This window comes from Bufo gargarizans, chromosome 10 (assembly GCF_014858855.1).
Source record: "Bufo gargarizans isolate SCDJY-AF-19 chromosome 10, ASM1485885v1, whole genome shotgun sequence".
In the NCBI taxonomy this organism is placed as follows: domain Eukaryota; kingdom Metazoa; phylum Chordata; class Amphibia; order Anura; family Bufonidae; genus Bufo; species Bufo gargarizans.
This window is the reverse complement of record NC_058089.1, coordinates 105,405,203-105,425,862: the sequence shown is the minus strand read 5'-3', so window position 1 is coordinate 105,425,862 and position 20,660 is coordinate 105,405,203.

Genomic DNA, 20,660 nt, shown 5'->3' with positions numbered 1-20,660 from the left:
AGTGGGGACATCTCTGGATCCATGTGATGCACAGAGCTTATTCTAGCTTTATTAGAAAGGGATTGTCATGTACTAGATGGTGCCTGATTTTCATTTTTTACATGACTCATGGGATAATATGCTTTAATTTCTAGAGTATTTTTGAGAACACATCTCTCTCACAAAGTATGGAGTCCTAATTCAAAAAACTGTTGAAACTAAAAAATTCCAAAATTGTTTGCAGCTCTGTAATCTTGATTAACAGATTAATGGATTACACCAGTATTGGCATTCCTTTAAATTGGGATGGTGCAATTTTTTCGTATACCCAATAATTGACAAATTACTATGGAACCACTTGTTTTTAATCGTCATTCTCTAGTAAATGACAATCCAATAGAAGAAACATTCTTTGACTGAACACAATATGACCATTAAAGAGAAGGTTATAGTAGAACCCACTGTCGTTTTCAGTTGAAATTTCTGTTCCTTATCTAATGCACTAAATGGATAAATGTTGTTTATATTTTCACATTAACTGGACTATAAGCCGTTTTATGGAGGATAACAGTTGGGCAGCTCTCTAGAGGGAACTTTACAGTTATTACGAATGCACCGTGGAGCCCATGGGCAATAAACAATCTTTACAATATGTTGCTAAATTATGTTCTTTTGACACTTCAAGTGGGTTTTACCAGGCTACAGATTGGGCTAAGCAAATAACTACTATAGATTAATTGTCATCTGTCAGATCCACACTGTCTGGCAGAATTAATCATTTGCCTGATCTTGTTTCAGCAGAAACTTCTTATTTAGAAAACTGTCACAATAGAGAAAACCAAAGTAAAGTGTAAAAATGCATTTATTCTCCAATATCACTTTGCTTGGCAATAAAAAGAAAAGTGTAAAAAAAAAAAAAAAAAACAAGCACAGTAAGAAATGTACTTACATAATTATTGATCATCTTTTACAATTACAAAAGTTGCACCGAACCAGTTGGAAGCTTATATTTTCACTACATTTTTATAATGAGAGTAGTTTGGCTGCTGTGACTGGTAGCATCGAGAGGCACTTGGATAATGCCAAAAGTTAATATATTGTATCACAATATTGGAACACAATAAAATAAGCTCTAATTCTTAATTAAAACATGATACAAACAAATTATTTTATCTATGTTTGAAATTAATATATTAAAGGGATTATCCGGTAATTAATGTTGATGACTTATATTCTGGATTGATCATCAATGTCATATTGGCGAGGCTCTTACTCCTGTCACCTCCACCACTCATCTGTTACAAAAGGCTGGGCTCTCAGAGAGCACCGCTGTCGCTTCCTAGGCCATATGATGTAACCATAAATTGGTCACATAGCTTAGTTGCAGCTCAGCCCCATAGAAGTGAATGGAGCTGAGCTGTAAAATCAAGCACACCTACTGTTCTATGTATGACACTGTGCTTGGAGTGGTTCCAGGAGCCAACTGCACTCACCATAGCTCCAATGAGCGTGGCAGCTCCCTGTAACAGTTGATTGCTTAGGGTGCTGGGATTCTAAGCCCAGCCATGATAATGATGACCTATCCTGAGTCTAGATTATCATTACCTGTTCCTGGTTTACCCCTTTAAATGTTGTAGGGATTATCTCATCTAGACCACTCCTTTGAAAATTGAAGATGATTGCTGTTGGTCCAGTATCCAAACACTCTTGTGATAACAACTGCATCTAGTCATACATTCTCCTAGTCCAAGTTACCCAAGGAACCAGTTCAGGTTGGCCACACAGCTCTAGATTATGGGAAGTATTATCCTGTACTGGACTTCTCCTTACAGACTTACTACAATGTCAAGGTGACAAGGAAAAGAGGATTTGAAGAGTGATTGTGAATAAGCATGGAGTCCTACATCTTATGAAGGAAAGTGGATGAGGTTTAGCCCCCTCTTCTTTATGTGGGGTACTTTATTGTAATTTAAAAGATTCCGATGATCTTTTGAAAACCTGAAACAATAAAGCTTGGAAAGTTATAATGTAGGTCTGCTTTACCTCTGTAGCCCTGCAATCCTCCACCACTAGTCTTCTGTGGACTGCATCATGGACTGAAGATTTTTATTCCTGATTTAAACCTATTGCCAAATCTGTAGTCTACAGTTGGTTCATTGGGGAAAGTGTTGTGGGCATGCACTGTGACCTGTGAAAAGATCACTTTGCAAAGAGAGGTAAGGTAAGCTGTGACCATCACTTACAGTATCTTTCTCTAGCTTTTTAACATATATGTTATCTTTCATTTTAATCCTACCTGAGATCATATGAGAGCAAAAGAGTCCAGTGTAAAAAATTTCCCATTTTTGATTCCTTTTAAACATAGGCAATGGTCTAAAGGATTAGAAAAAACAGCAACAAAATGTTAAAACGTATCTTTGACATAAAGTATAAGCACAATTAAAACAATAGGTCGATTTCTAACTATATTTAGTTAAATTCATTATTTGTATATTATGGCCACAATGTAGTGCCAGCACCTTGTGGATTAGTAAAGGGGGTGTATGGTTTAATAATAAAAAAGAGACAAGCAGAAGCCCTATTCAAGTGGTTTCCCACTAGAGAGGTTTGTTATTGATGGGATATGCCATAAATTAATGAATGGTGAGGGTCTGAACCCTCAATTATCCAAATTAGAATCTCATGTTTCCAGTTGAGAAGTTACTACTCATGCACTCTCTAGTAATGCCTATTAAAGGGATACTGTGTAAGTAGTGGAATAACTAAGCTTCCAAAGACGTCAATGTGGAGTTACCATGCATGTGCTAAATGTAGAAGACTAGGTCTCCCTTTTTTAAGAATCGATGGGCAAATCTTCCGATGTCAACACTTGTGGCATATCCAATGAACCTAGTAGAAAAACCCTTGTTACATAGAGTAGCTAGTGTGGTTGAAAATAGACATACCTCCATCAAGTCAGGCCCTGGACATTTTTAATTTTGTGTTTTTCGTTTTTTCCCTCCCCGCCTTCCCATAGTCCTAACTTTTTTAATTTTTACACTTACATAGCCTTATGAGGGCTTATTTTTTGAGGGACAAGTTGTATTTTCTAATGGCGCCATTTACGGTTGCATACCATGTAGTGGGAAGCAGAAATAAAATTCCAAATGGGGTAGAATTTGAAAAAAAACACAAATCTGATAAAGACTTTTTATTTTTTTTATTACACTGTACACGATACGGTAAAATCGACCTGTTATCCTCATTCTACAGGTCAGTATGGTTTCAATTATAGCATATTTGTATAATTGTTCTTGCCTTTTAATACTGAAAAAAAAATATTAAACCTTTGAGGGAAAAAAAATATATAAATTTTATAACCATATTCTGACCCCCATAACTTTTTTTTTAGTTATTTGTACGGGGCTGTGTGAAGGCTCATTTTTTTGTGGGACGATCTGTTTTTTTTAGTGATACTAATTTGAAGTGTGTGCAACTTTTTGATCACTTTTTATAAAAAAAAATTGCGTAGTTAAAGTGACAAGAAATAGCAAATTATTTTAATAGTATGGACACTTTCGCACATGGCAATGCCCATGATGTTTTTTTTTTATATTGGTTAAGTATTTTTATTTTAAGGAAAGGGGGGTGGTTTGAACTTTTATGTTTTTTTATATTTGTAAAAACTTTTTTAACTTTTTTAAACTTTTACCTCTGGTGACAATAACTGGCTATCATTAGATTGCCCATTGTGTTCATTGCTGTCTATATAGACATCATTGAACACTTCATATGCACTATACCAATACAATGCTGCCACCTAGTGGCCTGTTATGGTATAGTCCTGAAATAAGCTTTGAAGCCTGCTTGAGGCTTCGAGCTATTTCATAGATATAACAGGTTCCCCAATCTCAGTCGGGTAACGCTGTTACCGGAGCGGAAGTGCGCAACTTCCGCTTCCGGACTGTGAAAATGCTGTGGTCACATTTGACCACGGCACCTGAAGGATTAGCCTTATGGCAGAAACCCAGCGGCTATGGCGCCCGCGAGAGGGCGTTATGTTTAAAGACCGGACCGATGACGTACTGTACATGTACTTCATCAGGCGTGAAGAAGTTAACCAACAGGTGGTGAAGGGAAGGGGAGTATGAATTAAAAATTATACACATTTTTGTAAGCACTAGTTATCTTTTAGGCCTTTTTTGAAGCAATTATTGTTCCTACAGTGACTACATCATGCGAAAGACTATTCCACACATTCACAGTTCTTATTGTGAAGAAGCCTTGTCACCTCTGGAGGCTAAACTTTTTCTTATCTTGATGGAGGCAGTGTCTCCTTGTCTTTTGAGGGTATATTACATGGAACAGCATGTAAGCTGTCGCCCTCAGTAGAGATAAGCAAACAATACTTTTAAATCAACTTTTGTAAAAAAAAATCTGAAATCAGAATCTCTTGAAATTTAATTTCAGAGAACGTTCCCAAGGTGGGAGGGAGAGAGAGACCTTTTCATGTGCTTTTGATTTGGGTAGAATCAATCCATACCAAATAGAATTACTTGGCCAATTTAGACAAATTGGACCTAAACACATTTTAGAAAATGTGCTCATCTCTAGTCCTGAATTATTATTATTTTTTTTTGTATGGATGGATCAACTATTTAATGTTCCTACTTGTATAAATATTGACAACCAGCGAAGTTTAAATCAGTTATTTGCTCAACTATGTTTTGGTCAGCAGGTCCCATTAACCAGGATATTGCACTAACCTTACATACAGGTATGGTTTGAAACTCTTGTAAATTATTCTGAGTTTATGCTATCTATCTTGTAAGTATTAATTCAATTTATGGAATGTATACAGCACACGCATTAACATGGAACTTTGTTCAGAAAAAATTATTGAAGCTCATTCTTTTGACAGTGAAAGAATATGTTCTGCCGCATTTTAAAGCCCAACGCCTGGTTTCAACCTATGAAAAATGAGCAGGTGTTCTGCAAAAATTCATTCATTTGAGCACATCTGAAATTCATTAGATACTGGTAATTAGAAGTATATAGATATTTGAAAGCCATGAATTATTCATTTATTGTACCTTACTAAATTTGCTGCCAGTTTTATTATTCATCGTATAATATGGCAATAGAATTGTTGCATTAAGCACCTGTCATCTCCTTCAGATTAGCAGAAGAAAATGCAGAGCCGAACATAAGGAATTTGCATTTATTAATCTGACAAATGTGTTGGTTTGGTGGCATTAATGACAGTTTATGGTTACCTTAGATGTCATAAATGACATCATCCCTGTCACAGATTACAGTGTTTAAGATGGTGAACTGTAGAAATGTACAGAAATTATTCTTAATATAGAAAAAGCATCTGGTGGTTTTAAATAACTATTAAACAAGACAAATTGCAACATATTGTCAAAATTAAGAAAGATGGAACTGAATATGATCTAATGGAGAAGATGGTAAAGATGATAAAAAATGACCTAAATTATCATAGACCAGACATAAAGGCATGCATTGCTAGGTAATGATGGGTCAAGAAGACCTCTAGATAGCCCTTCAGCAGAAGTGTCATTCATCCAGGAGGTCAAGGAGGTCTAAATCTGCAAAGAACCTGAAATTCCAAACCCCAAAAATATGGTGGATATACCTTCAGCAGAAGTGTAATTCATCCTGAAGATGCACAGGTCTGCCTGCCCTCTACCCATAGCAATAAACATTATTTCTTCCCTACAAAATGAAATCTAGTTAGCAGCACAGAGAGGAACATTGAGCTTTCACCACTGGCAATAAACTTTAGACGTACAAATCTGGGCATCATTAAAAAAAATTCAGTTGTGTTGCCTAATCAGAAATGTAATGCCTTAAAAAAAAATCCTACACAATATAGATTAAGAAATTTCTGTAAATTTGATTTGGGCCCAATTTGACTAAATCAACCATCTGATTGGATCCAACCCAAATCAAAAGTGCTTCAATTGCTGTGAAAAGCTGTTTTGGGCCTTCTCTCTCCCTCTCCCTAAATTCTGCTGAATATAATCACCTAATATTCTGATTCCATAGAATTACCGGTAGCATTTTTCTGAATCGATTCGCTATTCTCTAGGGGACACCAAAAATTCCAAAAACCAAACAGTCTTTGTTAAAGAGGTTATTCAGGCATTGATAATGATGACTTATCTTCAGGATAGGTCATCATTAGCAGATCAGCAGGTGTCCGAGTCCCTGCACTCCCGTCAATCAGTAGTGATAGGGAATTGGCGCACTCACCAGAGCTCTGATGAACACAGCCAGATCCAAGCAGTACATAGGCTGTGATTGGTATTGCAGCCCAGCTCCATTAAGTTAAATGAGGCTGAACTTCAACTAGGCCATGTGACCAATGTACAGTGATGTCACATGGCCTAGTAAGAGGCTGTGGCACTTACGGAGCACCGCCATCTTCTAACAGCTGACACCTGGGACCCCTGCCAATCTGATATTAATGATCTACCCCGAGGATAGATCATCAATGTAATTTACCAGATAATCCCTTTAAATATTGAAAACTATTTAAAATGAGCATGTGAAAAATAACTCACAAGGAAGTGAATGGCAAGTGGTTAGAGGTTACATACACATAAAACTGTATATGTGCGCTTGATGAAGGATAGGTCACCAGACAGCTAAACAGACACCAGCCACAGACGTATCAAAAACAGACGTAGAGAAAATTTGACACTTTAAGGTGTTGTACACATGGTGTGGATGTCCTTCCTTACCTTTCTCCTTGGTTCAACTTTTCCTCAGATAAGTGGTGCAAGATGACCAGGTTTGGAAAAAAAATATTTTTGCGATACTCTGTCAGGAGTGGTTTAAGCTATATGTGACTTTATGTGGCCACCAAAAGTTGGGACGTGACTTGCAGCCTGTTGTGGGTTTTATAAACATGTGAGAGAGTGTTTGCCTTGTGAGGGACTGTCTTCGATGAAATATGCTGAAAGATAGAGGTAATCATCTCTCTATCTCATCAATATAGTCATTGATAGTTGCAGAGAAAAATAGGGAAAATAGCTCTCAGACTGTGTCTTGCCACAGGGGAAAGAAACAGAATTCGTCTGAATCTGCTAAGACTTAGAATCTCATGCAATGGCCTCCTTAAGACCAGTAGCACATGCTGCATATTACGCAGATTTCCCAAGGGGATTTTCATAGGGAAAACCAGCACCAGCTAAGTAGATTAAAAAATTTTGAGGTCTCATCTACACTGTGCAGAAATTGTCCACATGCAAATTGACCTGAGGTGCCAATAGTTTTTGCAGAATTTCATCACAGATTTCACCCTTTGCAGTGAAGTTCAAAAGGCAAATTTTGGGGCAAATCCGTGGCATGTACATGGCACAGATTGAGTGCAGAAACCCAACAAAATCAGTATGGAAAGTGTGCATAAACTACACTGCAGTGTGCATGTATCCTAAGAGATCAGTTGGCATTGTGTTTGCAGGTATTAACCACTTCAGCCCCGCTAGGTGAAACCCCCTTCATGACCAGGCCACTTTTTACACTTCGGCACTACACTCCTTTCACCGTTTATCGCTCGGTCATGCAACTTACCACCCAAATTAATTTTACCTCCTTTTCTTCTCACTAATGGAGCTTTCATTTGGTGGTATTTTATTGCTGCTGACATTTTTACTTTTTTTGTTATTAATCAAAATGTAACGATTTTTTTGCAAAAAAATGACATTTTTCACTTTCAGCTGTGAAATTTTGCAAAAAAAACGACATCCATATATAAATTTTTCGCTAAATTTATAGTTCTACATGTCTTTGATAAAAAAAAAATGTTTGGGCAAAAAAAAAATGGTTTGGGTAAAAGTTATAGCATTTACAAACTATGGTACAAAAATGTGAATTTCCGCTTTTTGAAACGGCTCTGATTTTCTGAGCACCTGTCATGTTTCCTGAGGTTCTACAATGCCCAAACAGTAGAAAAACCCCACAAATGACCCCATTTCGGAAAGTAGACACCCTAAGGTATTCGCTGATGGGCATAGTGAGTTCATAGAACTTTTTATTTTTTGTCACAAGTTAGCGGAAAATGATGATGATTTTTTTATTTTTTTTTTTTTCTTACAAAGTCTCATATTCCACTAACTTGCGACAAAAAATAAAAAATTCTAGGAACTCACCATGCCCCTCACAGAATACCTTGGGGTGTCTTCTTTCCAAAATGGGGTCACTTGTGGCGTAGTTATACTGCCCTGGCAATTTAGGGGCCCAAATGTGTGAGAAGAACTTTGCAATCAAAATGTGTAAGAAATGACCGGTGAAATCTGAAAGGTGCACTTTGGAATATGCGCCCCTTTGCCCACCTTGGCAGCAAAAAAGTGTCACACATGTGGTATCGCCGTACTCAGGAGAAGTTGGGGAATGTGTTTTGGGGTGTCATTTTACATATACCCATGCTGGGTGAGAGAAATATCTTGGCAAAAGACAACTTTTCCCATTTTTTTATACAAAGTTGGCATTTGACCAAGATATTTTTCTCACCCAGCATGGGTATATGTAAAATGACACCCCAAAACACATTGCCCAACTTCTCCTGAGTACGGCGATAGCAGATGTGTCACACTTTTTTGCTGCCAAGGTGGGCAAAGGGGCACATATTCCAAAGTGCACCTTTCGGATTTTGCAGGGCATTTTTTACACATTTTGATTGCAAAGTTCTTCTCACACATTTGGGCCCCTAAATTGCCAGGGCAGTATAACTACGCCACAAGTGACCCCATTTTGGAAAGAAGACACCCTAAGGTATTCCGTGAGGGGCACTGCGAGTTCCTAGAATTTTTTATTTTTTGTCACAAGTTAGCGGAAAATGATGATTTTTTTTTTTTTCTCTTTTTTCCTTACAAAGTCTCATATTCCACTAACTTGCGACAAAAAATAAAAAATTCTAGGAACTCGCCATGCCCCTCACGGAATACCATGGGGTGTCTTCTTTCCAAAATGGGGTCACTTGTGGCGTAGTTATACTGCCCTGGCAATTTAGGGGCCCAAATGTGTGAGAAGAACTTTGCAATCAAAATGTGTAAGAAATGACCGGTGAAATCTGAAAGGTGCACTTTGGAATATGCGCCCCTTTGCCCACCTTGGCAGCAAAAAAGTGTCACACATGTGGTATCGCCGTACTCAGGAGAAGTTGGGGAATGTGTTTTGGGGTGTCATTTTACATATACCCATGCTGGGTGAGAAAAATATCTTGGTCAAATGCCAACTTTGTATAAAAAAATTGGAAAAGTTGTCTTTTGCCAAGATATTTCTCTCACCCAGCATGGGTATATGTAAAATGACACCCCAAAACACATTCCCCAACTTCTCCTGAGTACGGCGATACCACATGTGTGACACTTTTTTGCTGCCAAGGTGGGCAAAGGGGCGCATATTCCAAAGTGCACCTTTCAGATTTCACCGGTCATTTCTTACACATTTTGATTGCAAAGTTCTTCTCACACATTTGGGCCCCTAAATTGCCAGGGCAGTATAACTACGCCACAAGTGACCCCATTTTGGAAAGAAGACACCCCAAGGTATTCCGTGAGGGGCACTGCGAGTTCCTAGAATTTTTTATTTTTTGTCGCAAGTTAGTGGAATATGAGACTTTGTAAGGAAAAAAGAAAAAAAAAAGAAAAATCATCATTTTCCGCTAAATTGTGACAAAAAATAAAAAATTCTAGGAACTCGCCGTGCCCCCCACGGAATACCTTGGGGTGTCTTCTTTCCAAAATGGGGTCACTTGTGGCGTAGTTATACTGCCCTGGCAATTTAGGGGCCCAAATGTGTAAGAAGTACCTTGAAATCAAAATGTGTAAAAAATGGCCTGCGAAATCTGAAAGGTGCCCCTTTGCCCACCTTGGCTGCAAAAAAGTGTCACACATCTGGTATCGCCGTACTCAGGAGAAGTTGGGGAATGTGTTTTGGGGGGTCATTTTACATATACCCATGCTGGGTGAGAGAAATATCTTGGCAAAAGACAACTTTTCCCATTTTTTTTATACAAAGTTGGCATTTGACCAAGATACTTTTCTCACCCAGCATGGGTATATGTAAAATGACACCCCAAAACACATTCCCCAACTTCTCCTGAGTACGGCGATACCAGATGTGTGACACTTTTTTGCAGCCTAGATGCGCAAAGGGGCCAAAATTCCTTTTAGGAGGGCATTTTTAGACATTTGGATCCCAGACTTCTTCTCACACTTTCGGGCCCCTAAAAAGCCAGGGCAGTATAAATACCCCACATGTGACCCCACTTTGGAAAGAAGACACCCCGAGGTATTCAATGAGGGGCCTGGCGAGTTCCTAGAATTTTTTTTTTTTTTGCATAAGTTAGCGGATATTGATTTTTTTTGTTTTTTTTCTCACAAAGTCTCACTTTCCGCTAACTTAGGACAAAAATTTCAATCTTTCATGGACTCAATATGCCCCTCACGGAATACCTTGGGGTGTCTTCTTTCCGAAATGGGGTCACATGTGGGGTATTTATACTGCCCTGGCTTTTTAGGGGCCCTAAAGCGTGAGAAGTCTGGAATATAAATGTCTAAAAATGTTTACGCATTTGGATTCCGTGAGGGGTATGGTGCGTCCATGTGAGATTTTATTTTTTGACACAAGTTAGTGGAATATGAGACTTTGTAAGAAAAAACGAAAACAAAAACAAACAAAAAATTTCCGCTAACTTGTGCCAAAAAAAATGGCTGAATGGAGCCTTACCAGGGGGGGAGTGATCAATGACAGGGGGGTGATCAATGACAGGGGGGTGATCACCCATATAGACTCCCTGATCACCCCCCTGTCATTGATCACCCCCCCCTGTAAGGCTCCATTCAGACATCCGCATGATTTTTTTACGGATCCATGGATACATGGATCGGATCCACAAAACGCATGCGGACGTCTGAATGGAGCCTTACAGGGGGGTTATCAATGACAGGGGGTGATCAGGGTAATCACCCCCCTGTCACTGATCACCCCCCCTGTAAGGCTCCATTCAGACGTCCGCATGATTTTTACGGATCCATGGATACATGGATCGGATCCACAGAACGCATGCGGACGTCTGAATGGAGCCTTACAGGGGGGTTATCAATGACAGGGGGTGATCAGGGTAATCAGGGTGATCACCCCCCTGTCACTGATCACCCCCCCTGTAAGGCTCCATTCAGACATCCGCATGATTTTTTACGGATCCATGGATACATGGATCGGATCCACAAAACGCATGCGGACGTCTGAATGGAGCCTTACAGGGGGGTTATCAATGACAGGGGGTGATCAGGGTAATCAGGGTGATCACCCCCCTGTCACTGATCACCCCCCTGTAAGGCTCCATTCAGACATCCGCATGATTTTTTACGGATCCATGGATACATGGATCGGATCCACAGAACGCATGCGGACGTCTGAATGGAGCCTTACAGGGGGGTTATCAATGACAGGGGGTGATCAGGGTAATCAGGGTGATCACCCCCCTGTCACTGATCACCCCCCCTGTAAGGCTCCATTCAGACATCCGCATGATTTTTTACGGATCCATGGATACATGGATCGGATCCACAGAACGCATGCAGACGTCTGAATGGAGCCTTACAGGGGGGTTATCAATGACAGGGGGTGATCAGGGTAATCAGGGTGATCACCCCCCTGTCACTGATCACCCCCCCTGTAAGGCTCCATTCAGACATCCGCATGATTTTTTACGGATCCATGGATACATGGATCGGATCCACAAAACGCATGCGGACGTCTGAATGGAGCCTTACAGGGGGGTTATCAATGACAGGGGGTGATCAGGGTAATCAGGGTGATCACCCCCCTGTCACTGATCACCCCCCCTGTAAGGCTCCATTCAGACATCCGCATGATTTTTTACGGATCCATGGATACATGGATCGGATCCACAGAACGCATGCGGACGTCTGAATGGAGCCTTACAGGGGGGTTATCAATGACAGGGGGTGATCAGGGTAATCAGGGTGATCACCCCCCTGTCACTGATCACCCCCCCTGTAAGGCTCCATTCAGACATCCGCATGATTTTTTACGGATCCATGGATACATGGATCGGATCCACAGAACGCATGCGGACGTCTGAATGGAGCCTTACAGGGGGGTTATCAATGACAGGGGGTGATCAGGGTAATCAGGGTGATCACCCCCCTGTCACTGATCACCCCCCCTGTAAGGCTCCATTCAGACATCCGCATGATTTTTTACGGATCCATGGATACATGGATCGGATCCACAGAACGCATGCGGACGTCTGAATGGAGCCTTACAGGGGGGTTATCAATGACAGGGGGTGATCAGGGTAATCAGGGTGATCACCCCCCTGTCACTGATCACCCCCCTGTAAGGCTCCATTCAGACGTCCGCATGATTTTTACGGATCCATGGATCCATGGATCGGATCCGTAAAAATCATGCGGACGTCTGAATGGAGCCTGACAGGGGGGTGATCAATGACAGGGGGTGATCAGGGAGTGTATATGGGTGATCACCCCCCTGTAAGGCTCCATTCAGACGTCCGCATGATTTTTACGGATCCATGGATACATGGATCGGATCCGTAAAAATCATGCGGACGTCTGAATGGAGCCTGACAGGGCGGTGATCAATGACAGGGGGTGATCAGGGAGTGTATATGGGTGATCACCCGCCTGTCATTGATCACCCCCCTGTAAGGCTCCATTCAGACGTCCGCATGATTTTTACGGATCCATGGATACATGGATCGGATCCGTAAAAATCATGCGGACGTCTGAACGGAGCCTGACAGGGGGGTGATCAATGACAGGGCGGTGATCAATGACAGGGGGGTGATCAGGGAGTTTATATGGGGTGATCAGGGGTTTATAAGGGGTTAATAAGTGACCGGGGGGGGGGGGGGTGTAGTGTAGTGTAGTGTGGTGTTTGGTGGGACTGTACTGACCTACCTGAGTCCTCTGGTGGTCGATCCTAACAAAAGGGACCACCAGAGGACCAGGTAGGAGGTATATTAGACGCTGTTATGAAAACAGCGTCTAATATACCTGTTAGGGGTTAAAAAATTCGGATCTCCAGCCTGCCAGCGAGCGATCGCCGCTGGCAGGCTGGAGATCCACTCGCTTACCTTCCGTTCCTGTGAGCGCGCGCGCCTGTGTGCGCGCGTTCACAGGAAATCTCGCGTCTCGCGAGATGACGCGCCGATGCGTCCAGGAGGAGAAAAGCAACCACCTTCCGGACGCATCGGCGCGTTAGGCGGTCCGGAGGTGGTTAAAAAGATATAATCAAACAACAGACCTTCTCTCTAGGGCAGGGGTAGGCAACCTCCGGCACTCCAGCTGTTGTGAAACTACAACTCCCAGTATGCATGCTTGCTCTGCTGTTCTCAAAACTCTCATAGAAATGAATGGATCATGATGGGCATTGTAGTTTCACAACAGCTGGAGTGCTGAAGGTTGATGACCCCTGCTCTAGGGTTTCTTTGACAAATGGGCCCCTGACTTTGCTTGACCGCAAGGTTTTAAATTTACACCAAATGCATACAATGGTTCAATGCACAGACCAAAATGCATAGCCATGGACTAGCTAATCAGTATGAATAGCTCTGAAGAGATCACATATTCCAGCATATACAGCACAGTAGTAGTGGTCTCAGAACATATCCTGAGGACCACATCTGACATGCATAGTCTACCTGGCACATTCATTAAGACATGGTGTCACGTCTACGTTCCTTCCCGGTTTCTCTCTTTTACATGGTTAATAATAACATGGAATATTTTGTAAGTGTTAACACGGCAGTACAGGAACATGCAGAAGAGAGAGCAGCTCCTGTCATCCCGGCATACATTGGAAGTGAGATTTAAAGGATTGAACAGCCAGTATATTAACCTACAGAACCATTTAATCCTCAAAACTGCTTTGTGCGCGAGCTGATGCCATGAAGCATCAGCCTCTCAGCAGGAAGCATAGTCTACTCAAAAGGAGTTTAAATGATAATATTTCCTTGGAGAGCGGTGCCTTATGCTGAACATTGCGTAAACCTTCTGAGGTTCTGTTTCAAATAATTCCAAGTATTTTTTGTGACTGCTGCCAAATACAAAAGTTAGATGCGCCGCTTAATTAGTGCTCTGTTTATTGCAGAATATGAGAGTTCTAGAGCCGTCATATTGCTCTTTGTCTTGTTCTTCAGCGGTAATCAGTATGAACTGGCTTTGGGAAGATTTTTTTTTTTTCCACTTGTTTCTTATGCTTTTTTGGTAACAAGTTTAGAACGTTAATTATCTTCTCTAATGGTAAATGATTCTGGTGTATATTAGATTTTTATTGTGGTACTATGTACGATACAGAAAAAAGACAGAAACAATACTTAAAATGTGATAATAATTATATAAGGGAACCCCTCACATTGTACATATAGTCCGAGCTGTGGAGAGCATGTTTTAGAACAGGAGAAGCTAAGTAGATTGATGCCGTATATAGTTTTTTGGGCAATTTAGACTACTTTCACACTAGCGGCAAGGGACTCCGGTAGGCTATTCCTGCGAGTGAACAGCCTGTCGGATGCGTGCTACCGCTAGTGCACACATGCCCCCGGACTACCGCTCTGGCCTTATTGACTATATTGGGGGCCGGGCGGAGTTCCAGCGGTAGTACGCATGCCAAGAGGCGGCCGGAACTCAGGCCCGCCCCCATTATAGTCAATGGGGCCGGAGCAGTAGTGCTGGGTCACGTGTGCACTAGCGGAAGAGACAATCCGACAGGCTGTTCACCCGCCAGAACAGACTGCTGGAGTCCCTTGCCGCTAGTGTGAAACTAGCCTTTCAATTCCTCCTATTTTTGGGCTTAGGAGTCCAGTGGGCAGTCCTACTCAGGGACAGCTATCTCTATAAGTACTTATGTAGAGAAGACTGTCTATCACTAAGTCAGACCACCCACTAGACTCCTAAGCACAGAATTAAGAGGAATTGAGATAAAAAAAGTTATTTTAGACTTTTCACAGAAAAACATATAACAACTTTGCTCCTCCTGCTCTATACCATGCTGCACACAGATAAAACTGACTATTCAGTGTGACAAGTTCTAGTTAATAGTATGGTTATCATTACTATCACCACCCCTGATTTTCTAGTAATAACTACAACTACTAGAAATAATCAAATCCAATTTGGGCCACTATTTTGCCTTTTTGGCCTGGTTGACATCATCATTTATTTGACCCTTTTTCTGATCTGTCAGAAGGAAGGAAAAATGAGACGCACAACGGATCATGTCTGTGTATCAGCTGTAAGGCCTGTTTGGTCCCATCAGAATTGGCTTATGATTTGGTAGCCAAAAGCAGGAGTGGAAAACACAGAAGACATGTAAATATTCCGTTCACGTGTCATCTCTGTTTTGGATCCACTCTTGTTTTTTTGGGGGCATTAGCAATACTGATGGATTACTGACCAAATGCTGACCGAGTGAAGGCTGATGCTCCACAAACAGGATCAGTTTTTTTGGGGTTATTGTTCTGACGGATCAGAGGATTTGCAAAATAATCAGTGATGTCAACACAAACTTACTGCTGACACCCTCTACACTCTCTCGGGGGGCTCTACTTGTATAAGCGTTTAATAGAACAGGTCCTGTAGACCTATCTATGTGGAATCAGCTGACGACGGTGCAAAAGGAGTGTGCGTCTTCTTGGTGCTAACATCGACCTGTAAGGCTGAGTTCATACCTGAGTTACGGTATTTGGTCAGTTTTGGCCCCGAGCCCAAATAAGAGAAGTGTGCAGTGATTCTAAGAGCGACACCTGTCATCTACATGTCATACGGACTCACAGTATTATTTCACTACCAAAGCAGACTCCCTATGCGTGTTACTGCAAGGCACAGTGTTCTACACCCCTATAAAGGCTTTCTGCAGCCAGGAAATTGCCGTTCTTTAACAAAATTTGCCGCAAATATAATTTAGATCGAACCAAATTTTTCCCCAAAAAATTGGCGAACCGGCGTATCGATTTTTTGAAAAATTCGCTCATCTCTAAAGAACATGTTTTTAGGGAAAAAAGCCAGACTTTTTTACCACCAAAACTAGACAGACTGACTATTTGAATGTTTGATTTAGCTCTGTTGTTATGTCTGTAAACTTGTTTGTGTTTTGAAAAACTGCTGTGTCATTACTAGTGATAAGCAGCAGGAGCTATATTAAAATTTGCGATATTTCACAAATATTTGGGCAAATACTCATCATATATTCGTGAATTTGCGAATTCAAGATTATTTTCTTGATCGCAAAAAATTGCAATGTAATATTCGTGTAATGCGTGCAAAATACAGGCGTGGGTCACTTTTGCTACATTTTCCAAGCTGCTAGAAGTTTCCTGAGACTGGAGAAAATGATTTCCACGGCAGAACATTAAATATGGCTTTATGTGCAGTTAGAGTGCTTCAATATATTCGCGATTGCGCTAATCGGCACTAACGATGCAAATATTTTGGCGCAATACGTGAAACTTCACATTCTAGCAGGTCTGCATGTATGTATGGACAGCAGAACCTATTACACTACCTAACACCCTGCACTGCAACAGCTACATTATATCAGGATATAACCTACACTGACTATCTCCCACCAAGTATCTGTATTATATATAAGCTATCTAACTATCTATCTAATGTAGTGTGGAAAGCACAGAGAACAGCAATAACACTGCTGTCTCTCTCAGAACTTTAAAATACTGTGGAAAATGGCTGCTGGGGAGGGTCTTATATAGTAAGGGGGAGGCAACTTTCCTATTGGTTGCTAGGGATGTTGCTAAGCTCAGACAAAGACATTTCAGCCTTCTCATTGGCCCACAAGCAAGAAGGGAGGTTACTGATGAAAAAAACATCTAGAATATTTGAAATTACGAACATATATCACTATATTCTAAATATTTGCAAATTCTCAAAGTGCCGATATTCGCGATTAATATTCGCGATTCGAATATTCGCGCCCAACACTAGTCAATTACATTTGAGTATCATTGAATCTCTAATGCAAGTCTATGACAGACAAGAGTTATAACATTGCATCTGTTTGTGCTGAGTTTCTCCACTCCCCCCTCGCACTAGAAGGTTCTAGTTTAGCTAGAAAGTATATATAAGGAGGGCAGTCAGAGCCCCTAGTGTTCTGCAGTTAGGGAATAGTGCTTAGAAGAGGAGACTCTGCCAGACTATTGAGAGACCAGAAGAAGATGCTGAGATGAGGATGCTGAGCCACAGACCATGGGTCACCATCTCTGTGATTAAGGAACCACTCGGACTACTTAGCGACAGACCCAGTCTTTACCCAGGGTACCGGTCTTCTGATAGAGCGAGGGACACCTAACTCAGGCCTCTCCTTAGCATCTAACCCTTCTTCTGCCAGGGAGGAGACTGGAGAAACCATCCCTATGCCTTTCTTGTATCATTTTGCACCTGAATTCCTCCAGTAAAGAAACATGCTGGTTTACTGTAGACCTTGACTCTCTGGACTTATTTCCTATTGGGGTGCCTTACCATCCCTTCCGGAGAGCAGAAACACATGGTGACACCTCAACGGAGTCTGGGAGACCCAGCATAGCAATCGGGTCACCCCAAACCCAGGCACTGCAACCACTCACAATACACTTTCACTACAGCAGTTCACAAACTGCACAGTTTCAGAAGTACTGCCACCCTTCACCCAAAAGTCGATAATCATTCATTTTAGCAACTCGGATATATCTCCCCTTTTACCTATGACAGCAATGAGAGATATGTGTGCAGACAGCACACCCTATATACGCACCAAGCCAGCTCAGCCCACAGGACTTCCTTCATGAGCTATGTGCTGCCGATGTTGAAAATAGAAAATCGTCATAATAATGTGACTTGACTGTGCATATTGTTTATACTTACAACTACTGCTCTGATTACAGATGACCAAATTGTTAAAAATTCCAGAAAGACAATGGTGCATCCATACAATTATGCAAATGTTCTGCTATAATTGCATTGAACAAACTGATGGTCGATCTTTATCTAGTTGCTGAGCACTTTCTTTAGTATGAAATATCAAAGTACTCTACTAGTGCCCTGCTTGACTGTACGTCAATGTCCGTACTTCTCCAATACACCCCCTCTTCTTCCCCAACATAAAATAGACTTTATAACCAAGGGAGTTCTGATTTCTCTGTGTAGTGAAAAATCAGATTTCCGCTATCATTGAAGTCAACCACGGTGACTACTTTGCTCTGTCAGACTCATTAAAACCATTTATTCCACTGAGAAGGAGACAAATTTATTCAAGAAACACATTAGATGTAAACAACCTTTATTTCATTCACTTTTCAACCTTTATAAATGAATCACAAATGAACCTATTAGTTATTATTTTTTTTATACAAGGGCTATGGCACTTAAAGGGATTGTGAGAGTAAAAATAAAAAATAAGGTGAGTAAATAAATCAAAATAAAACCCTCTTACTTGCTGTGGCTATTTATCCTTTTGCAAATCTTTGTCCTCACCACTTCTGACTGGAACTGTGATGTGCCAGCTTTTCACATGTGTCTGCTGCCAAGCAGTGACCACTGCAATCATGTGCAGTGCTTCCATACATCACTATTGATACCATTAATTGTCTGGCTGCGGTGGCATGTGAGGGGCAAACACCTGGTTAGACTGGGAACGGAAGCATCCAAAATTCCAGGAAATTGCCACTTTCACATGCACACTGAACTCTTAATCATAGCATCTATTCTTAAGGCAGCAGCCAAGGTCACCTATCTGTCCAACCGCTACTCCGATGCCTCCACTCTGTGCCAATCATTGCACTGGTTTCCCGTACACTATAGAATCCAATTTTAACTGCTCGTCCTCATCCAGAAAGCTCTCCACAGTGCTGCACCCTCCCTAAATCACTTCCCTCATCTCTGTCTACCACCCTACCCGTGCTTATTTTTTTAAAACTTTTCATTTGGAAAGCAGCTTTCAAATGTCATTATTAGAGTTGAGCGAACACCTGGATGTTCGGGTTCGAGAAGTTCGGCCGAACATCCCGGAAATGTTCGGGTTCGGGATCCGAACCCGATCCGAACTTCGTCCCGAACCCGAACCCCATTGAAGTCAATGGGGACCCGAACTTTTCGGCACTAAAAAGGCTGTAAAACAGCCCAGGAAAGAGCTAGAGGGCTGCAAAAGGCAGCAACATGTAGGTAAATCCCCTGCAAACAAATGTGGATAGGGAAATGAATTAAAATAAAAATTAAATAAATAAAAATTAACCAAAATCAATTGGAGAGAGGTTCCATAGCAGAGAATCTGGCTTCCCGTCACCCACCACTGGAACAGTCCATTCTCAGATATTTAGGCCCCGGCACCCAGGTAGAGGAGAGAGGTCCCGTAACAGAGAATCTGTCTTCATGTCAGCAGAGAATTAGTCTGCATGTCATAGCAGAGAATGAGGCTTCACGTCAGCCACCACTGCAACAGTCCATTGGCATATATTTAGGCCCAGCACCCAGGCAGAGGAGGGAGGTCCCGTAACAGAGAATCTGTCTTCATGTCAGCAGAGAATTAGTCTGCATGTCATAGCAGAGAATGAGGCTTCACGTCACCCACCACTGCAACAGTCCATTGGCATATATTTAGGCCCAGCACCCAGGCAGAGGAGGGAGGTCCCGTAACAGAGAATCTGTCTTCATGTCAGCAGAGAATTAGTCTGCATGTCATAGCAGAGAATCAGGCTTCACGTCACCCACCACTGCAACAGTCCATTGGCATATATTTAGGCCCAGCACCCAGGCAGAGGAGGGAGGTCCCGTAACAGAGAATCTGTCTTCATGTCAGCAGAGAATTAGTCTGCATGTCATAGCAGAGAATGAGGCTTCACGTCACCCACCACTGCAACAGTCCATTGGCATATATTTAGGCCTAGCACACAGGCAGAGGAGAGGTTCATTCAACTTTGGGTAGCCTCGCAATATAATGGTAAAATGAAAATAAAAATAGGATTGAATGAGGAAGTGCCCTGGAGTCCAATAATATATGGTTATGGGGAGGTAGTTAATGTCTAATCTGGACAAGGGACGGACAGGTCCTGTGGGATCCATGCCTGGTTCATTTTTATGAACGTCAGCTTGTCCACATTGGCTGTAGACAGGCGGCTGCGTTTGTCTGTAATGACGCCCCCTGCCGTGCTGAATACACGTTCAGACAAAACGCTGGCTGCCGGGCAGGCCAGCACCTCCAAGGCATAAAAGGCTAGCTCTGGCCACGTGGACAATTTAGAGACCCAGAAGTTGAATGGGGCCGAACCATCAGTCAGTACGTGGAGGGGTGTGCACACGTACTGTTCCACCATGTTAGTGAAATGTTGCCTCCTGCTAACACGTTGCGTATCAGGTGGTGGTGCAGTTAGCTGTGGCGTGTTGACAAAAGTTTTCCACATCTCTGCCATGCTAACCCTGCCCTCAGAGGAGCTGGCCGTGACACAGCTGCCTTGGCGACCTCTTGCTCCTCCTCTGCCTTGGCCTTGGGCTTCCACTTGTTCCCCTGTGACATTTGGGAATGCTCTCAGTAGCGCGTCTACCAACGTGCGCTTGTACTCGCGCATCTTCCTATCACGCTCCAGTGCAGGAAGTAAGGTGGGCACATTGTCTTTGTAGCGTGGATCCAGCAGG